Source organism: Piliocolobus tephrosceles, chromosome 14, assembly GCF_002776525.5.
Source record: "Piliocolobus tephrosceles isolate RC106 chromosome 14, ASM277652v3, whole genome shotgun sequence".
NCBI lineage: Eukaryota > Metazoa > Chordata > Mammalia > Primates > Cercopithecidae > Piliocolobus > Piliocolobus tephrosceles.
The window spans coordinates 13,164,728-13,172,826 of record NC_045447.1 but is presented as its reverse complement, the minus strand read 5'-3'; positions in this window follow the sequence as shown (position 1 = coordinate 13,172,826).

The following is an 8,099-nucleotide window of genomic DNA, read 5'->3' as shown; positions in this document are numbered from 1 at the left end:
TGGCGTAAACCCGGGAGGCGGAGCTTGCAGTGAGCTGAGATCCGGCCACTGCACTCCAGCCTGGGCAACAGAGCGAGACTCCGTCTCAAAAAAAAAAAAAAAAAACAAAAAAAAGAAGTCTTCCCCCTTTGTGTGTGACTGGGAGACAGACACAGAGACACAGAGAATGGCCGGGGCTGGCCCAAGGCCGCACAGTAAGGCAGCCGCAGGGCAGGCGGGCGGGGTGCTGAGGGCTCTGTGTCCACCGTGGGCTCCAGGCAGCCCCTGGTAGTGTGGGTTGTGTCTCGCTGGTTCCCTCACGCAGAAGGCAACTGGCAGGGGCTTCCAGGCCCCGGGGGAGCAGGACCCTCCTCTCCACAACCTCTCCTAGGGTGGCTCCCTCCTCCCTCCTCACCTGTGCACAAGCTCACCTCCAAGCCCTTGCTGGAGGGTCCCCTTGCATCAGTCAGGTGTCATCCAGGGTCGCCAAAAGGTCAATCCCTGCTTCAAGGTTAGGGATTTATTACAGGGCGAGGCCTGGCGCAATTGTGGGGTACCTGCAAAGTGACAACTGGAAGGAGAAATTGGAGGATCAGAGGAAGCTGATGAGAAATTGGTGGATGAGAAGAGAGGCACACCCAGCCTTGACCATGCAGGGCACGTCTGGTAGTCCACGGGAAGCTGCTGGCGAGGGAGAGCCACCGCCTCCATGCGCCTGCACCCGTGTTCTAGCAAGAGGCCTCAAAGGCCCTTCCTCCCTCTGGACCATGGTTCTCCCTCTTCTAGCCAGGTTGCACTCCCCTTGAGATCCTAGAAGGTGAACACGGAAATACAACATTAACTGTCAGCGGCTGACTCTGGGCACACTGCCTACAAGTTAGCCCCACTCCAGTAGTACCATTAAATTTAAAAATAAACAACCAAACATAAAAGGAAAGCAAGCAAATAAAAAAAAGAGTAACTGCTATGGATGCATTTTACCTTATAAAATAAGAGAGTGGGAGAGAGAAAAAGAACTGATTATACTTGCAAATACAGTGGACCCGTGAACAATCTGAGTCTGATCCACTTATATGTGGATTTTCTTCCATCTCTGCCACCTCTGAGACAGCAAGACCAACCTCTCCTCCTTCTCCGCAGCCTATTCCGCATGAAGATGAGGACGAAGAACTTTATCATGATCCACTTCCACCGAATGAATAGGAAATGTGTTTTTTCCTCCTTATGATTCTTTTAATAACATTTTCTTTTCCCTAGGTAACTGTTTTATTTTATTTTGTTTTTTTGAGACAGCATCTTGCTCTGTCACCCAGATCCTAGTACAGTGGCCTAATCACAGTTCACTGCAGCCTCGACCTCCCAGGCTCAGGTGATCCTCCTACCTCAGCCTCCCAAGTAGCTGGGACCACAGGTGCATGCCACCATGTCTGGCTAATTTTTAAATGTTTTTGTGGAGACGGGGTCCCACTATGTTGCCCAGGCTGGTCTTGAACTCCTGGCCTCAAGCAATCCTTCTGCCTTGCCTCCCAAAGTGCTGGGATTACAGGCATGAGCCACCACGCTCAACCTCTAGCTTACTTTATTGTAAGAACACAGTGTAGAACACATGTAACATACAGAATTTGTGTTAATCAACAGTTCCTGTTATTGATAAGACTTCTAGTCAATGGTAAGCTATTAGTTAGGCCAGGCACCGTGGCTCAAGCCTGTAATCCCAGCACTTTGGGAGGCTGAGGAGGGCGGATCCCCTGAGGCCAGGAGTTCGAGACCAGCCTGGCCAACATGGTGAAACCCCATCTCTACTAAAAATACAAAAATTAGCTGGGCATAGTGGTGGGCCCTGTAGTCCTAGCTACTCAGGAGGCTGAGCCAAGAGAATGGCTCGAACCTGGGAGGTGGAGGTTGCAGTGAGCTAAGATCTCACCACTACACTCCAGCCTAGGTGACAGAGCGAGACTCCATCTCAAAAACAAAAACAAAACAGTAAGCTATTAGTAGTTAAGTTTTGAAGGAGTCAGAAATTATATGCAGATCTGTGACTGCGAGGGAGGTGGGTGCCCCAAACCCCCTGTGTTGTTCACGGGTCAACTGTACGTTCGTATAGAAGGAAATTTCAAGGAGGAAATACTAGTAATTACCGCAGTTCTTGTTTCTGCAACAGGTCACATGACCAGGACTCATGTCAGTCCTTTTGGCACCACCCCTTCCATGTTGTCTCTGTCCTCACCAGGTGCTGAGCAGGTTGTTGCTTCTTGCTTGGAAGGGTGACCCAAACCTTCATTCCTGAAGGATCTCCGTCTTTAGTGTTCCTGCCTAAATCGGGTTGTTGTAATTTCCATTCCAAATAAGCCCACTTACTTCTGCTTGATATTTAGCAACCCCATTTCCCCCAGCAGTGAGGACTAATCACCCCCTGGTTTTGTTGTGGGTTCAGAGCATAAAGGACCCATTGTGGTCAGATGGTCGTCTCAGCTCCGGTTTAGTCGAGCTGTTGTTGTGTCCTCTGGTGGGAACATTCCTCCTCTGTGAACTCATCATTGCAGGGATGGGAAATACTTTCTGAGCAGGCGGCCAAGGATAACAGTGGGAAGAGCTGCTTCCCTTCCTGTCTTTGAACACCTGGATCCTCAGTCCTGGCTGTGGGAGAAGTAGCGCCGCATGCTGGATGTTGCATCAGAGCCCATACTGCATCTTGGAGGATCCTGTCTCACCCTGCAAGGTATGACCCCTGGCTGATGCTGAAAATGTGTCTTTAGACCCCATTCTATGCAGCCAGCTCCTTCAGGGTGATGAGGAATATGGTAAGATTGGTAAGATCAGTCAATTTCATGGGCCCAGTGCCACACTTAATTTGCCACAAAATGAGTTCTCCGGTCAGAAGCAGAGCTGTGTGGAATACAGTGATGGCAGAGAAGCCATTCTGTAAGTCCACGGTGGTTTGGCAGAAAGGCAAATCCATATTCAGAATAAGGGTCTCTGCCATAAGAACAAAATGCTGCTTCTTCTATGATTGAAATGGTCCATTGTAACTGACCAGTTACAGCCACCAGGTGGTTGTCTGATCTCTCTGGGTAATGGAGTCCTAGAGGGGACTCAGTGGACCAGTGTGATGTTCTGTGAAAGAGAGGCATCATGGTCACTGTGATTGCATTATGAAAGAGGGCTGGAGAATTGACATAACCTTGAAGCAGGAATGGTGAAGGTGTATTCCTGGCCCTGCCAACTGAAAATAAACAGCTTCTGATCAGCAAAAAGGTACCAGATGTGCTGACTACCTCTAGCAAAGAAATCACATCTGGAATGGTAACTGCAATTGGAATCACCACCTAATTGAGGTTGTGATAATCTACTGCCACTCTCCAAGATCCATCTGTCTTCTGTACAGACCCAATGGGTGAGCAAATGGGGATGTGGTAGGAATCGCCACTGCTGCTTCCTTCAAGTCCTTGATGATAGCACCAGTCTCTACCCTACCCAGCACCCTTCAGGGAGGTAGGGAATGTGATTTGCTTCTGGTTTACTATCATGGTAGGCGGCTTCCAGCTGGCTTTTCCTACAATGACAGACCTTACTCCACAGGTCAGGAAACTGCCAGTTGCTGAGTCTGATAGTCCCAACTGTGCATTCCAGAACTGGGGAAATAACCCTGTTCATGGGCCCAGTGGGTTCACATGAGCTGGACCTGAATAAAACTCTCTAATTTACTGGATCTCCTGCCATATTGTTAAAATAGGACCATACACTCTTTGACATTTCTCACATCAAGAAGTGGGGTCTTGGCCTGGATGGTGGCTCACGCCTGTAATCCCAGCACTTTGAGAGGCCGAGGTGGGTGGATCACTTCAGGTCAAGAGTTTGAGATCAGCCTAGCCAACATGGTGAAACCCTGTCTCTACTAAAAATACAAAAATTAGCCAGGCATGGTGGTGGGTACCTGTAATCCCAGCTACTCAGGAGGCAGAGGGACAAGAATCGCTTGAACCCAGGAGGTGGAGGTTGCAGTGAGCTGAGATTGTGCCACTGTACTCCAGCTTGGCAGACAGAGCAAGACTCTGGAAAAAAAAAAAGAGTGTGGTCTATGCCCCCTTCTCTTGAATCTCAGTAGGCTTGTGACTACTTCAACCAACAGAGTGTAACAGGAGTGACACTACGTCGTTTCTGAGGCCAGGTCATACAAGGTGATACATGGAGCCTTTGTTCATGGAACCCTGAGTCTCCATGTAAGAAGTCTGACTACCCTGACACCACCACACTGAGCACTCTGGTCTACAGTCCCAGCTGAGCCCAGTCTTCTGGCCATCCCTGCCAAGGCATTAGATAGGCGAGAGATGCTGTCTTGGACCCTCCAGAGCAGCCCATCCTGTCTCCCCCACCAGCTGAGTACCACTGAGTGATCTAGGTTGACACTACCATGAACAGAAGAATGTCCTACCGAGCCCTTCCTGAACTCCAGACCCCCAAGACAATGAGACATAAGAAAATGGTTGGCTGGGCACAGTGGCTCATGCCTATAATCCCAGCACTTTGGGAGGCCAAGGTGGGCAGATTAGGAGGTCAGGGGATTGGGACTATCCTAGCTAACACAGTGAAACCCCGTCTCTCCTGAAAATACAAAAAATTAGCCAGGTATTGTGGCGGGCGCCTGTAGTCCCAGCTACTTGGGAGTCTGAGGCAGGAGAACGGTGTGAACCCAGGAGGCGGAGGTTGCAGTGAGCCGAGATTGCGCCACTGCATTCCAGCCTGGGTGACAGAACAAGACTCAGTCTCAAACAAACAAACAAACAAACAAAAAAGAAAATGGCTGATATAGCTTGGATTTTGTCCCCACCCTAATCTCATGTTGAATTCTAATCCCCAATGCTGAAGGTGGGGACTGGTGGAAGGCGTTTTGGTAATGAGGGTGGACGTCTCATGGCTTGGTGCCGTCCTTGTGATAGTGAGTTCTCATCAGATCTGGTCTTTTGTAAGTGTGTGGCACCATCCCCCACCTCGCTTCAGCTTTCATCATGTGACACGCAAGCTCCCACTTCACCTGTGAGTAAAAGCCTCCTGAGGCCTCATCAGAAGCCATGCTTCCTGTATAGCCTGCAGAACTGTAAGCCATTTAAACCTCTTTTCTTTATAAATTCCCTAATCTCAGGCATTTCTTTATAGCAATGCAAGAACAGCCTAACATAATGGCCATGGTTTGTTAAGCAGTAGTGAATATCTAGAATACTTCCAGGAGCCTTCACTTTGACTGGAGCACTGTGGCTTTTTTGGGCCTCCTGGAATTGTCAGCTCAGAGCCATCATCTAATCATCCCTAAGATATCTGGTTATTTCCCCTTATCCAATGCATAGTCACTCTGGCAAATGGCCTCAGGTTGCTTTGGGGGACAACTAAGATTTACAACATTTACTCTTGGTTGTCCTTCCTTAAGGGGCTCCAGCCTCCCCTTTCATTCAAGGGGCTCTGAGTCTATCAACTGCTCCCCCTGGGAATTGGCTGAGGGTCTCATAGCATTCTCTAGCTTGTTGCTTCAAAACAGATTTCTACTTACCAGAGCTAGAACTTTTCTGGTTATACAAATCAAGATTGTAAGGCCGAATGTAGTAGCTTATGCCTGTAATCCCAGCACTTTGGGAGGCTGAGGTGGGAGGATCACTTGAGCCCAGGAGTTCAAGACCAGCCTGGGCAACACAGCAAGACCCTATCTCTATTAAATAAATGAATAAATAAATAAATAAATAAATAAATAAAAACAAATTAAGATTGTATTAGGTTGCCCACTTACTTTATTCTTGGGGTCACCGATTCTGTCTCCCTGCCCCTCCACCCAAACAGAGAACATAGTGTGGGGGCCAGTGAGCAAGTCTTAAGGGGACTTACACTTGTTTTTTTTTTTTTTCCTTTTTGTGGAGAACAGGGTCTCGCTATATTGCCCAGACAGGCCTCCAACTCCTGGGCTCAAGCTATCCTCCCACCTCTGCCTCCCTAAGAACTGGGATTCCAGGCGTGAGCCACTGTGCCCAGCCTGCAAGTCTTAAATTATAAGTCCACTCCAGCATGCCAATCTCTCTAATCTCTTGAATACTTTCTTCCACACTATACTAAGGGAGTTTTGGCATCTCAGCTTCACTCATCGTAGACCACCTTTGGGTCCAGGTTTCAATGAACCAACTAAGCACACCATTAGAGCCACTCCTAGCTGCTTGAGCTAACTCAGTGACTCAGATTCTCTGCTTAGTGCACCTCTACATGTCCATAAATTGGCCAGAACAAACATTATACGCCCTCCGTGCTATGCCACGACCCTAGGGTCTCTCTCATTGATTTTCTCCTTCCCCCTGTTGGTAGAAGTTGCCCACATTTTGCAGTTCTTCTGCTGCAGAGGATGCCTGCTCACGGGTCCCACTTGGGACCTGATCACCCAAAGCTTGTGAGGTCTGGAGTCTGGTTATTGGTCTAGAAGCAATGGCAGGTGGAGGACCACCTCAGGAGGGGGCACTAAAGGGTCTCCAGGCACAGGGGCAATGTCTGGCTCTTCACTCAGAATTTGATCTAGGGGCTGGGCACAGTAGCTTATGTCTGTAATCCCAGCACTTTGGGAGGCTGAGGTGGGTGGATCACCTGAGGTCAGGAGTTCGAGACCAGCCTGGCCAACATGGTGAAACCCCATCTCTACTAAAAATACAAAAATTGCCCAGGCGTGGTGGCGTGTACCTGTAGTCCCAGCTACTTGGGAGGCTGAGACAGGAGAATTGCTTGAGCCTGGGAGGCGGAGGTTGTGGTGAGCCGAGATCACATCACTGCACTCCAGCCTGGGCGACAGAGCAAGACTCCCTTTCAAAACAAACAAACAAACAAACAAACAAACAAACAAACAAACACAAAACAACAAAGAAAAACAAAACAAAAGACCAAAAACCTTGATCTGGGAATTGAAAGCCCTGAGCTCATCTCTTTTTCTCATTAGTTTTCCAGTGCACTTAGAGGCAACCAAATGAACCCCCAGTCCCTGTGCCCTTTATTTCCACCCACACATCTGATGCCAGGAGTGACTTGGTCACCTGAGCCCTCTGTGGGCCTGGGCTTCAGGGGTTATGTGACTGCTCCACTATTGTGTGCCATGGAGCCCCAGTGTTGGCCCTGGCAGCAGGGTCTGAACGCCTCTAAATCCACTGAGATTTGGAGAACTGATGCTGGGTTCCCGTCCTTAAGATTCTCTTCCCCTGGAAGCATCACCAGTACCAACCACTGACTCACGCAGGGTTCAATCAGGGAAGCAAAGCCACTGCGGGTATTATGGGATGCAGATTCATTATGGGGATGGCCTGACACGACTATGGGAGGGTCTGGAGGTGAAGGCCCAGAGGGGACATGAGGGGTCAGAGCTGACACCTCCCAGCAATCTGAGAAGCCAGGTGTGTCCGGCTGCCAGAAGGGATGTGGGGGACGCTCCTGGAGAGTCCCCTGGGAGATATCACCTCTGTGTAGCTGCTGCCTCTGTGAGTTCTTTGGGGAGCCTCTGGGGTGTGCCTGGGACCACTGCCGGTCAGCAGACCAGCAGTCAGGAAGACCGAGCGCAGGGTGGAGGACAGCGAGGACAAGCTGGAGCCCCCAGGCCACTGGGTCTGCCAGTCACCATGGCTGCCTCCTGTGACCTTCAGAGAGCAAAGGTCGCTGCTTCCCTTCCAATTTCTTTTTTTTTTTTTTTTTGAGACGGAGTTTCGCTCTGTCGCCCAGGCTGGAGTGCGGTGGCCGGATCTCAGCTCACTGCAAGCTCCGCCTCCTGGGTTTACGCCATTCTCCTGCCTCAGCCTCCCAAGTAGCTGGGACTACAGGTGCCTGCCACCTCGCCCGGCTAGTTTTTTTGTATTTTTTAGTAGAGACGGGGTTTCACCGGGTTAGCCAGGATGGTCTCGATCTCCTGACCTCGTGATCCACCCGTCTCGGCCTCCCAAAGTGCTGGGATTACAGGCTTGAGCCACCACGCCCGGTCCCTTCCAATTTCAAAAGCTCCTATGCAGGAAGCACAGAGGGAGGCCTTCTGGGAAACTCGCCTCTCAGCCTCACCAGGTTGGCTTGGCCCCATCCACATCTCCCTCCCGCCTCTCTGCAGGCTGGGTCAGGAGCCT